Below are 18,470 nucleotides of genomic sequence, written 5' to 3' on the forward strand. Positions count from 1 at the left end.
AGAGAGAGCGAGCAAGAGAGAGAGTGAGCCAGAGAGAGAGAGAGAGAGCCAGAGAGAGTGTGAGCCAGAGAGAGAGAGAGAGTGTAAGCAAGAGAGAGAGAGAGTGTGAGAAAGAGAGGGAGAGAGTGTGAGCAAGAGAGGGAGAGAGAGTGTGAGCAAGAGAGATAGAGAGCGAGAGCAACAGTGAGAGAGAGCCAGAGAGGGCCAGGGAGAGAGAGCGAGTCAGAGAGAGAGAGAGCCAGAGAGAGAAAGAGTGAGCCAGAGAGAGAGAGTGAGCGAGCGTGAGCCAGAGAGAGTGTGAGCCAGAGTGAGAGAGAGTGTGAGCAAGATAGAGAGAGCAAGAGAGTGAGCTGAGCCAGAGTGAACCAGAGTGAGAGAGAGAGAGCGAGAGTGAGTGAGCGAGAGAGAGAGAGAGCAAGAAAGAGCAAGAGAGAGTGATCAAGAGAGAGAGCAAGAGAGTGTGTGCAACAGAGAGAGAGTGTGGGCTAGAGAGAGAGAGAGAGAGAGAGCAAGAGAGAGAGCGAGCAAGAAAGAGAGCCAGAGGGAGAGTGTGAGCCAGAGAGAGAGGGTGAGCAAGATAGAGTAAGAGAGTGAGCTGAGTCAGAGTGAGAGAGAGTGAGCGAGAGCGAGAGAGCAAGAGAGTGAGCGAGAGAGTGAGAGAGCGAGAGAGTGAGTGAGCGAGAGAGAGTGAGCGAGAGAGTGAGCGAGAGAGCGAGAGAGTGAGCGAGAGAGCGAGAGTGATCGAGAGAGAGCAACAGAGAGTGTGAGCCAGAGAGAGAGAGAGCAAGAGATAGAGTGAGCAACAGCGAGAGTGTGTGATAGAGAGAGTGAGCAAGAGAGAGCACGAGAGGGAGAGTGTGAGCCAGAGAAAGAGAGAGAGTGAGAGAGAGTGAGCCAGAGTGAGAGAGAGCAAGTGTGAGCAAGAGAGAGACAGAGAGAAAGAGAGAGAGAGACAGCGTGAGAGCCAGAGTGAGAGAGTGAGCCAGAGAGAGTGAGTGAGCCAGAGTGAACCAGAGTGAGCAAGCAAGAGTGAGTGAGATTGAGCAAGAGAAAGAGAGAGAGTGTGAGCAAGAGAGAAAGAGCAAAAGAGAGTGTGAGCACGAGAGAGAGCAAGAGAGAGAGAGAGTGTGAGCCAGAGAGAGAGAGAGAGCGAACAAGAGAGAGAGTGTGAGCAAGAAAGAGAGTGTCAGCAAGAGAGAGAGCAAGAGAGAGAGTGTGAGCAAGAAAGAGAGTGTCAGCAAGAGAGAGAGCAAGAGAGAGAGTGTGAGCAAGAGAGAGCAAGAGATAAAAAGAGAGAGTGAGCAAGAGAGTGAGCAATAGAGAGAGAGAGAGAGAGAGACAGAAAGGGAGAGAGAGCAAGAGAGAGAGTGTGTGTGGGCAAGAGAGAGCGAGCGAGAGAGCCAGAGTGAGCGAGAGAGAGAGAGTGCAAGAGAGAGAGAGAGCGAGAGAGAGAGCAAGAGAGAGAGTGTGAGCCAGAGAGAGAGAGTGAGAGAGAGCAAGAGATAGAAATAGAGAGAGCAAGAGAGAGAGAGAGCAAGAGAGAGAGAGCAAGAGAGAGAGTGTGAGCCAGAGAGAGAGAGAGAGAGAGAGAGCAAGAGATAGAAATAGAGAGTGAGCAAGAGAGAGAGCAAGAGAGGGAGTGTGAGCCATAGAGGGAGAGAGAGAGAGTGAGTGAGCCAGAGTGTGAGAGAGAGAGCAAGAGAGAGCCAGAGAGTCTGAGCCAGAGAGAGAGGGTGAGCCAGAGAGAGAGTGTGAGCCAGAGAGAGAGAGTGTGACCCAGAGAGAGAGAGTGTGAGCAAGAGAGATTGTGAGCCAGAGAGAGCGAGAGCCAGAGTGAGAGAGAAAGAGAGAGTGTGAGCAAGAGAGAGCGAGCGGGAGAGCCAGAGTGAGCGAGAGAGAGAGAGCAAGAGAGAGAGAGTGTGAGCCAGAGAGGGAGTGTGAGCCAGAGAGAGGGAGAGTAAGCAAGAGAGAGAGAGAGCAAGCGAGAGAGAGAGAGAGTGTAAGCAAGAGAGAGTGTGAGCAAGAGAGAGAGAGTGTGAGCAAGAGAGAGAGAGAGAGAGTGTGAGCAAGAAAGAGAGAGTGTGAGCAAAAGAGAGAGAGAGAGCAACAGTGAGAGAGAGAAAGAGTGAGCCAGAGAGAGAGAGTGAGCGAGAATGAGCCAGAGTGAGTGTGTGAGCCAGAGTGAGAGAGAGTGTGAGCAAGATAGAGAGAGCAAGAGAGTGAGCCGAGCCAGAGTGAGCCAGAATGAGAGAGCGAGCGAGAGTGAGCGAGAGAGTGAGCGAGAGAGCGAGAAAGAGCAAGAGAGAGTGATCAAGAGAGCGAGAGAGTGTGAGCAAGAGAGAGAGAGTGTGAGCCAGAGAGAGCAAGTGAGAGCAAGAGTGAGAGCAAGAGGGAGAGCCACAGTGAGCCAGATAGAGAGTGTGAGAGCAAGAGAGAGAGAGCAAGAGAGGGAGCAAGAGAGAGTGAGAGTGAGCCAGAGAGAGTGTGAGAGCAAGAGAGAGAGAGAGCAGGAGAGGGAGCAAGAGAGAAAGAGAGCGAGAGAGAGAGAGAGCCAGAGAGAGTGTGAGCCAGAGAGAGAGAGAGTGAGCCAGAGTGAGTCAGAGTGAGCCTAGAGAGAGTGAACGAGAGAGAGTGAGCAAGAGTGAGAGAGAGAGGGGGAGAGAGAGAGAGAGAGAGAGAGAGCCAGAGAGAGAGAGAGAGCCAGAGAGAGTGTGAGCCAGAGAGAGAGTGTGAGCCAGAGAGAGAGTGTGAGCCAGAGAGAGAGAGCCTGAGAAAGAGAGAGCAAGAGCGAGCGAGAACAAGAGATAGCGAGAGAGAGTGAGCAGGATCAGGAGAGAGCAAGAGAATGAGAGCGAGATAGAGTGAGAGATTGAGCGAGAGTGTGAGAGAGCAAGAGAGAGCGAGCATAAGAAAGCGAGAGAGAGAGCAAGAGAGAGAGCAAGTGAGAGAGAGCAGAGAGAGAGAGCGAGAGAGGGAGCACAAAAGAGGGAGTCAGCGAGAGAGAAAGCTAGAGAACGAAAGAGCAAGCAAGAGAGCGAGTGAACAAGAGGGAGCGAGAGAGCGAGATAGAGAGAGCGAGAGAGCAAGTGAGAGAGAGCAATTGAGCAAACGAGAGTGAGAGCGAGATAGCAAGCGAGAAAGAGAGAGAGCGAGAGAGCACACAAGGGTAATAGCAAGAGCAAGCAAGAGAACGAGAGCGAGAGAGCAAGTGAGAGTGCAAGAGAATACAAGAGAAAGAGCGAGAGAGAGTGAGAACGAGCACAAGAGAGAGATCGAGCACAAGCAAAAGAGAGTGAGAGTGAGCACGAGTGAGGGAGAGCAAAAGAGTGAGAGTGAGAGCAAGAGAGCACGAGAAAGCAAGAGAGAGAAAGAGAGAAAGCGAGAGAGAGAAAGGGAGAAAGAGAAAGCAAAAGAGAGAAAGCTAGAGAGAAAGAGGTAAAGAGAGAGAAAGAGAGAAAACAAGAGAGAGAAAGTGAGAAAGAGAGAGCAAGAGAGCACATGAGAGAGAATGAGAGAAAGAAAGAGAGAGAAAGAAAGAGAGCAAGCAAGAGCAAGTGAGAGCAAGAGTGAGCGAGAGTGAGCAAGAGTGAATGATTAAAAGAGGGAGCAAGAGTGAACAAGAGAGAGCAAGAGCAAACCAGAGAGACCGAGAATGAGCAAGAGTGAGCAAGAGTAGGCAAGAGCAAGAGGGAGTGAACGAGAGTGAGCGAGAGTGAGCAAGAGTGAATGATTAAAAGAGGGAGCAAGAGTGAACAAGAGAGAGCAAGAGTGATTGAGAGCAAGAGTGAACGAGAGCAAGAGGGAGTGAATGAGAGCAAGAGGGAGTGAACGAGAGTGAGGGAGAGAGAGAGTGAACGAGAGAGAGAGTGAACAAGAGAGAGAGTGAACAAGAGTGAGAGTGAATGAGAGTGAGAGAGGGAGAACAAGAGAAAGAGTGAACGAGAGTGAGTGAGAGTGAGCGAGAGTGAACGAGAGTGAAAGAGTGAGAGAGAGAGAACAAGAGCAAGAGTGAACAAGAGTGAGAGAGAGAGAGAACAAGCAAGAGTGTGAATGAGAGAGAGAGGGAGAACAAAAGAAAGAGTGAACGAGAGTGAGCGAGTGTGAGAGTGAGTGAGCAAGAGAGAGAGCGAGAGAGTGAGTGCGAGTGAACAATAGTGAGAGTGAGAGCAAGAGTTGACGAGAGCAAGAGGGAGTGAACGAGAGAGAGTGAACAAGAGTGAGAGTGAACGAGAATGAGCGAGTGAGTGAACAAGAGAGAGAGAGAGTGAGCAAGAGTGAACGAGAGTGAGAGTGAGCAAAGAGAGCAAAAGAGAGTGAGCGAGAGTGATCGAGTGAGTGTGAGAGTGAGTAAGAGTGTGAGCGAGAGAGTGAGAGTGAACAAGAGTGAGAGTGAACAAGAGTGTGAGAGAGAGAAAAAAAGAGCAAGAGTGAACAAGATAGAGAGTGAGTGTGAGAGAGAGAGAGTGAGTTAGAGCGAGAGAGAGTGAGTATGAGAGAGTGTGAGCGAGAGAGAGTGAATGAGAGAAAGAGTGAACAAGAGTGAGAGTGTGAGCGAAAGAGAGCTAGAGAGGACAAGAGAGCACGAGAGCATGAGAAAGCGAGAGAGAGCAAGCATGAGAGTGCGAGTGAGAGAACACAAGAGAGAGTGGGAGCACAAGAGAGCGAGAGAGAATGCTAGAGAGCGAGTGAGTGAGCGTGAGAAGGAGCAAAGGAGATGGTGAGTGAGTGAACGTGAGCAAGACAGTGAGAGTGCGAGAGAGATGGCGAGAGAGAATGTGAGCAAGAGAGCAAGCGAGAAAGAGCGTGCGAGCATGAGAGAGAGAGTGAGCATGAGAGAGAGAGAGCATGTGAGAGAGCAAGAGAGCGAGAGAGCAAGAGAGAGCAAGCAGGAGCAATCAAGACAGAGAGCAAGCAAGGGAGTGAGAGCAAGAGAGCGAGAGTAAGCATGAGAGCAAGCGAGAGAGAGCAAGTAAGAGAGTGAGAGAGCAACCGAGAGAGATAGAGAGCAAGTGAGAGAGAGCAAGAGCAAGCAAGAGAGAGCGAGAGAGAGAACGAGAGAGAGAGCAAGCGAGAGATTGAGAGTACAAGAGAAAGGGTGAGAGCGTGAGAATGAGCAAAAGAGCGCTAGAGAGCGAGAGAAAGTGAGTGAGAGCGAGCAAGAGAGCAGAAGCATGAGAGAGCAAGAGAGAGTGAGAGAGAAAGAATGCGAGAGAGCAAGAGCGTAAGCAAGCAAAAGTGAGAGCGAGCGAGAGTGCAAGTGCCAGTGAGAGCGAGAGATGCGAGAGAGTGAATGTGAGCAAGAGAGAGAGCAAGAGAGTTGGCAAGAGAGAACATGAGCAAGCGAGCGAGCACGAGAGAGTGAGTGAGAGCAAGAGAGAGAATGATGGTGCGAGAGAGCAAGAAAGAAAGTGATCAAGAGTGAGTGCGAGTGAGAGCAAGAGAGTGAGCGAGAGTGAGAGAGCAAGCATGAGCAAGAAAGAGTGAGAGAGCAAGCGAAAAAGCGCAAGCGAGAGAGAGCAATTGAGCGAGTGAGAGAGCAAGCGAGAACGAGTGAGCAAGACCGAGAGAGAGCGAGAGAGCACACAAGAGAGAAATAACGAGCGAGCAAGCAAGAAAGAGAGTGAGAGTGCAAGCGAGAGACAGAGCGAGAGAGAGTGCAAGAGAAAGAGTGAGCACGAGAGAGAGAGTGTGAGCGAGAGAGAGCAAGCAAGAGAGAGAGCGAGCGAGAGAAAGAGCGATAGAGCAAGAGTGAGCAAGAGCAAGAGATAGTGAGAGAGAGTGCCAAGATCGCGGGAGAGCAAGAGTGAGAGCACAAGAAAGCAAAAGAGTGAGAGAGAGCAAGCGAGAGAGAGCAAGCGAGAGAGAGCAAGTGAGAGAGAGCAAGATAGCAAGAGAGAGCACGGGAGAGAGCAAGAGAGAGTGAGTGAGAGTGAGTGAGCGTGAGCATGAGATAGTGAGAGTGAGCGAATAAGTGTGAGCAAGAGTGAGTGTGAGCGAGAGTGAGCGAGAGAGAGGGAGTGAGTGAGAGGGAGGGAGTGAGCGTGAGAGGGAGCTAGAGAGGACAAGAGAGCATGAGAGCATGAGAAAGCGAGAGAGAGCAAGCATGAGAGTGCGAGTGAGAGAACACAAGAGTGAGTGGGAGCACAAGAGAGCGAGAGAGAATGCTAGAGAGCGAGTGAGTGAGAGTGATAGCAAGTGAGTGAGTGAGAGTGAGAAGGAGCAAGGGAGATGGTGAGTGAGTGAAAGTGAGCAAGACAGTGAGAGTGCGAGAGAGAATGTGAGCAAGAGAGCAAGCGAGAAAGAGCGTGCGAGCATGAGAGAGAGTGAGCATGAGAGAGAGAGAGCATGTGAGAGAGCAAGAGAGAGCAAGCAGGAGCAATCAAGACAGAGAGCAAGCAAGGGAGTGAGAGCAAGAGAGCGAGAGTAAGCATGAGAGCAAGCGAGAGAGAGCAAGTAAGAGAGTGAGAGAGCAACCGAGAGAGATAGAGAGCAAGTGAGAGAGAGCGAGAGAGAGAACGAGAGAGAGCAAGCGAGAGAGAGTGAGAGCGCGAGAGATTGAGAGCACAAGAGAAAGAGTGAGAGCGTGAGAACGAGCGAAAGAGCGCTAGAGAGCGAGAGAAAGTGAGTGAGAGCGAGCAAGAGAGCAGAAGCACGAGAGAGCGAGAGAGAGTGAGAGAGAAAGAATGCGAGAGAGCAAGAGCGTGAGCAAGAGTGAAAGCAAGCAAAAGTGAGAGCGAGCGAGAGTGCAAGTGCCAGTGAGAGCGAGAGAAGCGAGAGAGTGAATGTGAGCAAGAGAAAGAGCATGAGAGCAAGAGAGTTGGCAAGAGAGAACATGAGCAAGCGAGCGAGCACGAGAGAGTGAGTGAGAGGAAGAGAGAGAACAATGGTGCGAGAGAGCAAGCGAGCAAGAGAGAAAGTGATCAAGAGTGAGTGCAAGTGAGAGCAAGAGAGTGAGTGAGAGTGAGAGAGCAAGCATGAGCAAGAAAGAGTGAGAGAGAGCAAGCGAGAAAGCGCAAGCGAGAGAGAGCAATTGAGCGAGTGAGAGAGCAAGCGAGAACGAGTGAGCGAGACCGAGAGAGAGCACACAAGAGAGAAATAACGAGCGAGCAAGCAAGAAAGAGAGTGAGAGTGCAAGCGAGAGACAGAGAGCGAGAGAGAGTGCAAGAGAGTGCAAGAGAAAGAGTGAGCACGAGAGAGAGGGTGTGAGTGAGCAAGAGAGTGAGAGAAAGCACGTGAGAGAGCGAGCGTGAGCGAGCGAGCGAGAGAAAGAGCGATGGAGCAAGAGTGAGCAAGAGCAAGAGATAGTGAGAGTGCCAAGATCGCGGGAGAGCAAGAGTGAGAGCACAAGAAAGCAAGAGATTGAGAGAGAGCAAGCGAGAGAGCAAGCGAGAGAGAGCAAGAGAGCAAGAGAGAGCACGGGAGAGAGCGAGAGAGCATGAGAGAGAAGCGGGAGCAAGAGAGCATGTGCGAGCAAGCACGAGGGAGAGGGAGAGCGAGAGAGCAAGCGAGAGCAAGATGGCAAGAGAGCAAGCACGAGAGAGAGACCAAACAGGAGCAAGAGCGAGAGAGAGAGCGAGTACGAGCACAAGAGGGAGAGGGAGAGTGACTGAGAGAGTGAACAAGAGTGAGAGAGAGCGAGAGCAAGCAAGAGTGAGATTGAGTGCAAGAGATAGAGCAAGAGCGAGCAGGAGAGAGCACAAGAGAGCTAGAGAGAGCTAGCATGAGAGAGAGTGCAAGTGAGAGATGGAGAGCGAAAGAGAGAGTGAGCGTGAGAGAGCTAGAATGAGCGAGCATGAGAGAGTGTGAGTGAGAGACATGGAGAGCGCGAGGTAGAGGGAGCAAAAGTGAGAGAGCAAGAGAGGAAGAGAGCAAGCACAAGAGAGCACGAGTGAGAGACTGAGAGCGCATGAGAGAGAGTGCGATTGAGAGAGCGGAAAAGGGACTGAGAGAGGGAGAGAGAGCGCAAGAGAGAGAGGGAGAGAGAGTGCAAGAGAGCCAGCCGAGAAAGTGCGAGAGAGAGACTGAGAGACAGTGAGAGAGTGAGACCGAGAGGGAGCAAGAGAGTGAGTGACAGAGAACAGGAGAGCGTGAATAGAGAGAGAGTGTGGGAGAGTGAGAGAAAAGAGGAGAGTGAGAGAGGGAGTGAGAGGGAGGACGAGAGAGCACAAGAGAGCGAGAGAAAGCGAGAGAGAGCATGCATGAGAGAGAGAGAGAGAGAGTAGGAGCCCAAGAGACAGCAAGAATGAGAGCGAGAATGCGAGAGAACAAGAGAAAGTGAGAAAGAGTGAAAGCAAGCGACAGTGAGAGCGAGCGAGAGAGCAAGTGCGAATGAGAGAGAGTGTGAGATGGCGAGAGCGAGTGAGTGAGAGAGATAAAGTGATCGAGAGTGAGTGCGAGTGAGACCAAGAGAGAGTGAGTGAGCAAGAGAGTGAGAGAGAAAGAGAGAGAGCGAGAGAGCACACAAGAGAGAAATAGGAGAGAGCAATAGAGAGAGCAAGAGAGAGTGAGACACATAGAGAGAATGCAAGAGTGCAAGAGAGAGTGAGGGAGCAAGCACGAGAGAGAGAGTGAGCATGAGAGAGAGCGAGTGTGAGCAAGCGAGAGAGAGTGAGCGATAGAGCAAGAGTAAGCAAGAGAGATAGTGCAAGTAAGATTGCGAAAAAGCAAGGGAGTGTAAGAGAATGAGAGCGCGAGAGTGAGCGAGAGAGAGCAAGAGAGCGAGTGAGACCAAGAGCAAGAGAGCGAGTGAGACCAAGAGCGAGTGAGAGAGAGAGCAAGAGAGAGTGAGATAGCAAGCGCGAGCAAGAGAGCGTAAGAGAGAGAGCATGCGAGAACGAGTGAGCAAGAGAGCAAGAGCGAGAGAGCGAGAGAGAGCACACAAAAGAGAAATAGCAAGTGAGAGAGAGAGCATGAGAGAGCAAGTGAGACAGACAGAGAGCGAGAGAGAGTGCAAGAGAGCGCAAGAGAAACAGAACAAGAGTGAGCGAGAGAGTGAGCACGAGAGAGCGAGCAAGAGAATGAGAGCGAGCACAAGAGAGTGAGAGCGAGCACGAGAGAAGGAGAGGGAGAGAGTGAGCGAGAATGAGAGAGAGCAAGTGAGAGAGAACAAGAGTGAGCGAGAACAAGAGATAGCAAGAGAGTGTGAGCAGGATCGGGAGAGAGCAAGAGAATGAGAGCGAGAGAGAGTGAGAGATTGAGTGAGAGCGTGAGAGAGCAAGACAGAGCGAGCAAGAGATCAAAAGAGCAAGCAAGAGAGTGAGAGTGAGAGAGCACAAGAAAGCGAGAGAGCACAAGAAAGCGAGAGAGCACAAGAAAGCGAGAGAGAGTGAGAGAGAGCGAGAGAGAGCCAGAGAGAGAGCAAGTGAGAGAGTGAGAGAGCGAGAGAGAGAGCCCACAAGAGGGAGAGATCGCGAGAGCAAGCAAGAGAATGAGAGAGCAAGCGAGTGAGCAAGTAAAAGGGAGCGAGAGAGCGAGATGGAGATAGAGAGAGCGAGATAGAGAGAGCAAGATAGAGAGAGTGAGAGTGAGTGCGACCAAGTGCGAGTGAGAGAGAGAGCAAGAGAGAGCAAGTGAAAGCGAGATAGCAAGTGTGAGTAAGAGTGCAAGCACGCGTAAGAGAGTGTGAGAGAGAGACCAAGCGAGAGAGAGCAAGTGAGAGAGAGCAATTGACCGAACGAGAGAGTGTGAGAGAGCACACAAGAGAAATAGCGAGAGCAAGCAAGAGAATGAGAGCGAGAGAGCAAGTGAGAGAGAGAGTGAGTGAGAGAGCAAGAGAGAGTACAAGAGAACACAAGAGAAAGAGCGAGAGAGAGTGCACGAGAGAGAGAGCAAGCACAAGCACAAGAGTGAGTGACCTAGCACGAGAGAGGGAGTGCAAAAGAGTGAGAGTGAGAGCAAGAGAGAGCACGAGAAAGCGAGAGCGAGAAAGAGAGAGCCAGAGAGCACACGTGAGAGAAAAAGAGCAAGAGAGCAAGAGAGAGCAAGAGTTAACGAGAGCAAGAGGGAGTGAACAAGAGCAAGAGTGAACGAGAGAGTGACCAAGAGTGAGTGAGCAAGGGAGTTGGCGAGAGAGTGAGCGAGAGTGAGGGAGTGAGCGAGAGAGAGGGAGTGAATGAGAGTAAGCGAGAGTGACTCTCTCTCTGCCAGTCCTTCTGCTACCTTCACCAGTGAGTGAGGAAAAGGCTTGAGGCAGAGAGGGCTGGGTCATTCAAACTCGTGTCATTCAAGAGAACCTCCCCTTGACAAATCAACCTATTAAATAGCACATGATTTCCTTTGTGCCTTTTGACCGAGATTCACACTGCAGCGCTGAAGAGAAAAATGTTAAATTAATCTAGTGCTGTTTCCTCCTTTTTCATAAATGAACAATGGGGTGTAGAGAAGTAAAGGGAAATACTTTTCACCATTCAGAATTTCAACAAGGTAGCTCTGCATTTCATCATCAACAGTTTAGCAAAGGTCTGAATTTTAACTAGGGCCAAGGGTGTGAGACTTGTGTGTGAGCCTCAAACTGTGTCTAATAGATGTCAGTATTATTACGCAAAAAGCTCAAGCCAGCCAATTTGAATTTGACCCTGCACAACAGGTTTTATCATTTGCACCACACCACAGCAATGGACTAAATGCAATGAAAGTAAAAATAACTAATTCTACTAACATTCAAGGACCCAATAGCATATTCCCCTACTAATATTCAATGCAATTTAGGCCATTGCTTATGAGTGCAAAACATTGGTGCATAGGGGCAAAGTGGCCAATTTAATTTAAATGTAAAGATATTTGAACTGCGCAAAGCCAACTGGAAATGTAGAATTAGATTTGATCTGCAGTGAATACGTGACAGGGTTGAGATGCAAGTTGATTTATTCAAACTGCCTCCATTGTTCACTTATGAAAAAAAGGAAACAGTGCCGGATGAATGTGAAATATTTCTCTTCAGCGCTGCAGTTTGAATCTACATCAAAGGCAAAAAGGAAATCACGTGCTATTTAATGGGCTGTTTTGTCAAAGAGAGAAAGCGAGAGAGAGCGAGAGTGAAAGCAAGCAAGACTAAAAGAGCGAGTGAGAGTGAAAGAGCGAGTGGGAGCAAGAGCAAATCAGTGAGAGACAGAGTGCGCGAGGGAGCACGAGGGAGAGAGAGAGTGAAAGAGCGATAGAGCGAGAGAGAGCAAGAGAGAGCGAGTGAGAGAGATAGCGAGCAAGCGAGAGCAAGCAAGAGAGAGTGACAGAGCGAGCAAGAGAGCAAACAGGAGCAAGAGCAAGCGAGAGAGAGTGTGTGAGTGAGGGAGAGAAAGAGAGAGCGAGCGAGAGTGAGCACAGCGCAAGAGTGAGTGAGAGTGACTGAGCAAGAGAGTGAGAGAGAGCAAGAGTGAACATGAGAGCGCAAGAGAGCGAGAGAGAGTGACAGTGAGAGAGCGAGAGAGCAAGCATGAGAGGGAGTGCGACTGAGACAGAGCGAGCATGAGAGAGAGTGCAAACGAGAGAGCGAGAGTGAGTGGGTGAGCAAGAGAAGGAGCAAGAGAGCAAGTGAGAGCAAACGCGAGAGAGAAAGCACAAGAAAGAGAGCGAGCGAGAGCAAGTGAGGGAGAGTGAGAGAGCAAGTGAAAGCGAACATGAGAGAAAGCGAGAGAGAATGAGCGAGCGCAAGAAAGAGAGCGTGTGAGAGAGTGAGAGCAAGAGAGTGAGAGGGAGCGAGCAAGTGAGCGAGCTAGAGAGGACAAGAAAGTAAGCACAAGAGAGGCAGAGAGAATGCAAGAGAGCGAGAGTGAGCGAGTGAGAGTGAAAGCAAGTGAGTGAGAAGGAGCAAGGGAGATGACGAGAGAGTGAACGTGAGCAAGACAGCGAGAGCGATGGCGAGAGAGAATGTGAGCAAAAGCGTGCAAGCATGAGAGAGAGTGAGCATGAGAGAGAGAGAGCAAGAGAGCGAGAGAGCAAGAGCGAGCAAGCAGGAGCAATCAAGACAGAGAGCAAGCGAGGGAGTGAGAGCGAGAGTAAGCATGAGAGCAAGCGAGAGAGAGCAAGTAAGAGTGAGGGAGTGACCGAGAGAGGTAGAGAGCAAGTGAGAGAGAGCAAGCAAGAGAGAGCAAGAGAGAAAGCAAGCAAGAGCAAGTGAGAGAGCGCATGAGAGAGAGCACGTTAGAGAGAGCAAGCAAGCGAGAGAGAGATTGAGAGAGAGCACAAGAGAAAGAGTGAGAGCGTGAGAGCGAGTGAAAGTGAGTGAGAGAGAGCAAGAGAGAGCAGGAGCACAAGAGAGCAAGAGAGAGTGAGAGAAAGAATGCGAGAGAGCAAGAGAGCGAGAGTGAGAGCGAGAGTGAAAGCAAGCAAAAGTGAGAGCGAGTGAGCGAGCAAGTGAGAGTGAGAAAGAGCGAGAGATGGCAAGAGAGCGAGAGACTGAACATGAGCGAGAGCCTGAGAGCAAGAGAGTTGGCAAGAGAGAACATGAGCAAGAGAGCAAGTGAGCGAGCAGAAGAGAGTGAGTGAGAGCTAGAGAGAGAGCGATGGTGCAAGAGAGCGAGGGAGAAAGTGATCAAGAGTGAGTGTGAGTGAGACCAAGAGTGAGTGAGAGCAAGAGAGTGAGTGAGAGAGCAAGCGAGAGTGAGATAGCAAGCATGAGCAAGAAAGCGTGAGAGAGAGCAAGCTAGAAAGAGCAAGCGAGAGAGAGCAATTGAGCGAGTGAGAGAGCAAGCGAGAACAAGTGAGCAAGAGAGCGAGAGAGAGAGCGAGAGAGAGAGCAAGAGAGATTGAGAGAGAGAGCGAGAGAGAGCAAGAGAGCAAACAGGAGCAAGAGCAAGTGAGATAGAGAGAGTGAGTGAAAGAAAGAGAGAGCAAGCCAGAGCGAGCACGAGCGCAAGAGTGAGTGAGAGTGACTGAGCGAGAGAGTGAGAGAACAAGAGCGAACATGAGAGAGCAGAAGAGAGCGAGAGAGAGTGACAGTGAGAGAGCGAGAGAGCAAGCATGAGAGAGAGTGCGATTGAGACCGAGAGCGAGCATGATAGAGAGTGCGAGCAAGAGAAGGAGCAAGAGAGCAAGTGAGAGCAAAGGTGAGAGAGAGAGCACAAGAAAGAGAGAGCACAAGTGAGAGAGTGAGAGCAAGATAGCAAGTGAAAGCGAACATGAGAGAAAGCGAGAGAGAATGAGCGAGCGCAAGAAAGAGAGCGCGAGCAAGAGAGTGAGAGGGAGCGAGCAAGAGAGCAAGATAGAGAGGATGAGAGAGCACAAGAGAGCGAGAGAAAGTAAGCACAAGAGAACGAGAGAGAATGCTAGAGAGCAAGAGCGAATGAGTGAGAGTGATAGCAAGTGAGTGAGTGTGAGAAGGAGCAAGGGGGATGACAAGAGAGTGAACGTGAGCAAGACATCAAGAGCATGAGAGAGATGGCGAGAGAGAATGTGGGCAAGAGCGTGTGAGCATGAGAGAGAGCGAGCATGAGAGAGAGATAGCATGAAAGAGAGAGAGCAAGAGAGCGAGGGAGCAAGAGCGAGCAAGCGGGAGCAATCAAGACAGAGAGCAAGCAAGGGAGTGAGAGCGAGAGTAAGCATGAGAGCAAGCGAGAGATAGCAAGTAAGAGAGTGAGAGAGCGACCGAGAGAGATAGAGAGCAAGTGAGAGAGAGCAAGCAAGAGAGAGAGATTGAGAGAGAGAGCACAAGAGAAAGAATGAGAGCATGAGAGCAAGTGAAAGAGAGCACAAGAGGGTGAGAGAAAGTGAGTGAGAGAGCAAGAGAGAGCAAGAGAGTGAGAGAGAAAGAATGCAAGAGAGCGAGAGTGAGAGCGCGAGCAAGAGTGAAAGCAAGCAAAAGTGGGAGCGAGCGAGAGAGCAAGTGCAAGTGAGAGCGAGAAATGGCGAGAGAGCGAGAGAGTGAACGTGAGCGAGAGCGTGAGAGCAAGAGAGTTGGCAAGGGAGAACATGAGCAAGAAAGCGAGCGAGCACGAGAGAGTGAGTGAGAGCGAGAGAGAGAGAGCGATGGTGTGAGAGAGCAAGAGAGCGAGAGAGAAAGTGATCAAGAGTGAGTGCGAGTGAGACCAAGAGTGAGTGAGAGCAAGAGAGTGAGTGAGAGAGCATGCAAGAGTGAGATAACAAGCGTGAGCAATAAAGCCTGAGAGAGAGCAAGCTAGAAAGAGCAAGCGAGAGAGAGCAATTGAGCGAGTGAGATAGAAAGTGAGAACGAGTGAGCAAGAGAGCGAGAGAGAGAGAGCAAGAGAGAGCGAGAGAGCACACAAAAGTGAGAAATAGCGAGAGAGCAAGCAAGAGAGAGAGTGAGAGCGCAAGCGAGAGACAAAGAGTGCTATAGAGAGTGCAAGAGAGCCCAAGAGAAAGAGTGAGATTGAGCACGAGGGAGAGGGAGTGAGCAAGAGAGAGCACGAGAGAGAGTGTGAGCAAGAGAGAGTGAGGGAGAGAGTGAGAGAGTGAGCATGAGAGAGCAAGAGAGAGCAAGCGAGAGAAAGAGCAATAGAGCAAGACTGAGCGAGAGCAAGAGATACCGAGAGTGAGCGACCAAGATCGCGAGAGAGCAAGAGTGAGAGCACAAGAGAGCAAGAGAGAGAGCAAGTGAGAGATTGGGAGAGAGCGAGATAGAGCCAGAGAGAGAGAGAGCAAGCAAGAGAGCACGTAAGAGAGAGAGCAAGAGAGAGAGAGCAAGCAAGAGAGAGTGAGAGTGTGAGACCAAGTAAGAAAGTGAGCGTGATAGAGAGCAAGCGACAGTGAGCAAGTGAGGGCATGGGAGAGAGCAAGAGCGAGCAAGAGAGCATGTGCGAGCAAGCGCGAGCGAGACAAGATAGCAAGAGAGCAAGCATGAGAGCGAGACCAAACAGGAGCAAGAGTAAGCGAGAGAGAGAGAGAGAGTGAGCACAAGCGAGAGCGAGAGCGAGTACGAGCACAAGAGAGTGAGTGAGAGTGACCGAGAGAGTGAACAAGAGTGAGAGAGAGCAAGAGTGAACAAGAGAGAGAGAGCGAGAGCAAGCAAGAGTGAGAGTGAGTGCAAGAGAGAGAGCAAGAGCGAGCATGAGAGAGAGTGTGAGACGGAGAGCGAGAGAGAGCAAGAGAGAGTGAGTGTGAGAGAGCTAGAATGAGCGAGCACAAGAGAGTGTGAGTGAGAGAAATAGAAAGAGAGCACGAGGGAGAGGGAGCAAAAGTGAGAGAGCAACAGAGGAAGAGAGAGCAAGCACAAGAGAGCACGAGTGAGCAACCAAGATTGAGAGCGAGCATGAGAGAGAGTGCGATTGAGAGAGTGCGAAAGGCATAGAGAGTTAGAGTGGGAGAGAGAGCACAAAGAGCGAGGGAGAGAGAGCGCAAGAGAGAGAGGGAGAGAGAGTGTAAGAGAGCGAGCTGGGAAAGAGTGAGAGAGAGACTGAGAGACAGTGAGAGAGTGAGAGAGAGAGACCGAGAGGGAGCAAGAGAGTGAGCGACAGAGAATGGGAGAGCCTGAATAGAGAGAGAGCGTGGAAGAGCAAGAGAAAACAAGAGTGAGAGCAAGCGAGAGGAAGAGCGAGAGAGCACAAGAGAGCGAGAGAGCAAGCATGAGAGAGAGCAAGAGAGAGCAAGAGAGAGAGAGAGGAGAACAAGAGAGAGCAAGAGTGAGAGCGAGAATGCGAGAGAGCAAGAGAAAGCGAGCAAGAGTGAAAGCAAGCGAGAGTGAGCAAGAGAGCAAGTGCAAGTGACAGAGAGCGTGAGAGCAAGTGAGTTGACTAGAGAGCAAGAGAGCGAGCACGAGAGGGAGCGAGAGAGTGAGCAAGAGAGCGAGAGAGTGAGCGAGAGAGATAGAGAGAGTGAAATAAAGTGATCGAGAGTGAGTGCTTGTGAGACCAAGAGCGAGTGAGAGAGTGAGAAAGAGAGAGAGCGAGAGAGCACACAATAGAGAAATAGCGAGAGAACAAGTGAGAGAGAGAGAGTGAGCGAGAGTGAGAGACGTAGAGAGAGTGCAAGAGCGCAAGAGAGAGTGAGGGAGCCAGCACGAGAGAGAGTGAGTGAGAGCGAGCATGAGGGAGAGTGAGCAATCGAGAGAGAGCGATAGAGCAAGAGAGTACAAGAGAATGAGAGCGCGAGAGTGAGCGAGAGTGAGCGAGAGTGAGCAAGAGAGCGAGCGAGACCAAGAGTGAGTGAGAGAGAGCAAGAGAGAGTGAGATGGCAAGCGCGAGCAAGAGAGCATGAGAGAGAGAGCAAGCGAGAATGAGTGAGCAAGAGGGGAAGAGCGAGAGTGAGAGCGAGAGAGCTAGAGAGAGCACACAAAAGAGAAATAGCAAGTGAGAGAGGGTGAGAGAGAGCAAGTGAGAGAGAGAGAGCGAGAGAGCAAGAGTGAGCGAGAACAAGAGATAGCGAGAGAGAGCGAGCAGGATCGGAAGAGAGCAAGAGAATGAGAGTGTGAGAGAGCAAGAGAGAGCGAGCAAGAGATCGAGAGAGCAAGCAAGAGTGAGAGAGCACAAGAAAGCGAGAAAGAGTGAGAGAGCGAGAGAAAGCAAGTGAGAGAGTGAGAGAGCGAGCGGGAGAGAGCAAGAGAGAGAGCACACAAGAGGGAGATAGCAAGAGAGCAAGCAAGAGAATGAGAGCAAGCAAGAGAGTGAGTGAGCGAGTAAGAGGGAGCAAGAGAGCGAGATAGAGTGAGATAGAGAGAGCGAGATAGAGAGAGCGAGATAGAGCGAGATAGAGAGTGCGAGATAGAGAGAGCGAAATAAAGTTATCGAGAGTGAGTGCGAGTGAGACCAAGAGCGAGTGAGAGAGAGAGCAAGAGAATGAGAGAGAGCGAGAGAGCAAGTGAGAGTGAGATAGCAAGCGTGAGTAAGAATGCAAGCGCAAGAGAGCGTGAGAGACCAAGCGAGAGAGAGCAAGTGAGAGAGAGAAATTGAGCGAACAAGAGTGAGAGCGAGAGAGGAAGCGAGAGTGTGAGAGAGAGTGAGAGAGCACACAAGAAATAGCGAGAGCAAGCAAGAGAACGAAAGAACGAGAGCGAGAGAGCAAGTAAGAGAGAGTGAGTGAGAGAGAGCGAGAGAGAGTGAGAGCGAGCACGAGAGAGAGAGAGCGAGCATGAGCGAGAGAGAGAGAGAGCGATAGAGCAAGAGTGAGCAAGAGCGAGAAAGTGCAAGCAAGATCATGCAAGAGAATGAGAGTGAGCAAGCAAGAGAGCACAAGAAAGCGAGAGAGAGAGAACTAGCACACATGAGAGAGAGCGAGCACGAGCACAAGAGAGTGAGAGTGACAGAGCACGAGAGAGGGAGAGCAAAAGAGAGAGAGTGAGAGCAAGAGAGAGCATGAGAAAGCGAGAGAGAGAGAGCGCGCGAGAGAGAAAGAGAGAAAGCAAGAGAGAGAAAGAGAGAAAGCGAGAGAGAGAAAGCGAGAGAAAGAGAGAAAGTGAGAGAGAAAGAGAGAGCAAGCGAGCACACAAGAGAGAGAAAGAGAGAGAGCAAGAGAGCACACGAGAGCGAGCAAGAGAGCACACGAGAGCGAGCAAAAGAGCGTGAGAGATCAAGAGACACTGAGAAAGAGCGGGCGAGAGAGAGCACATGAGAGAGATGAGCAAGCAAGAGAATGTGAGAGAGAAAGAGAGAGCGCGAGAGAGAGCAAGTGAGAGAGAGAGCGCACTAGAGAGACTCTCTGCCAGTCCTTCTGCTACCTTTGCCAGTGAGTGAGTGATCTAGCCCTCTCTGCCTCAAGCCTTTTTTATAAAACTCATGTGTAGTTCAAAGAGAACCTCCCCTTGACAAATCAGCCCATTAAATAGCAAGGGATTTCCTTTCTGCTTTTGACCGAGATTCTTGCTGCAGCGCTGAAGAGAAAAATGTTACATTCATCTGGTGCTGTTTCCTCCTTTTTCATAAATGAACAATGGAGTGTAGAAAAATTTCCCTATTCTGAATTTCAACAAGGTAGCTCTGCATTTCATCATCCACAGTTTAGCAAAGGTCTGAATTTGAACTACGGCCAAGGGTGTGAGACTCATGTGTGAGCCTCAAACTGTGTCTAATAGATGTCAGTATTATTACGCAAAAAGCTCAAACCAGTCAATTTGAATTTGACCCTGCACAACAGGTTTTATCATTTGCACCACATCACAGTAGTGGACTAAATGCAATGAAAGTAAACTAACATACTAATTCTACTAAAATTCCAGGACCCAATAACATATTCCCCTACTAATATATATTCAATGCAATTTAGGCCATTACTTATGAGTTCAAAACGTTGGTATGTAGGGGCAAAGTGGCCCATTTCATAAATTGTAAAGATATTTGAAATGCGCAAGGCCAACTGGAAAAGTAGAATTAGATTTGTTCTGCAGTGAATACGTGACAGGGTTGAGATGCAAGTTGATTTATTCAAACTGCCTCCATTGTTCACTTATGGAAAAAAAAAGGACAGTGCCGGATGAATGTAAAATGTTTCTCTTTAGTGCTGCAGTTTGAATGTCTGTTAAAGGCTCAAAGGAAATCACATGCTATTTAAGGGGCTGTTTTGTCAAAGAGAGAGAGCGTGAGAGCGTGAGA

The sequence above is a fragment of the Ambystoma mexicanum genome, chromosome 8, assembly GCF_040938575.1.
Source record: "Ambystoma mexicanum isolate Mex_15411 chromosome 8, UKY_AmexF1_1, whole genome shotgun sequence".
Taxonomy (NCBI): domain Eukaryota; kingdom Metazoa; phylum Chordata; class Amphibia; order Caudata; family Ambystomatidae; genus Ambystoma; species Ambystoma mexicanum.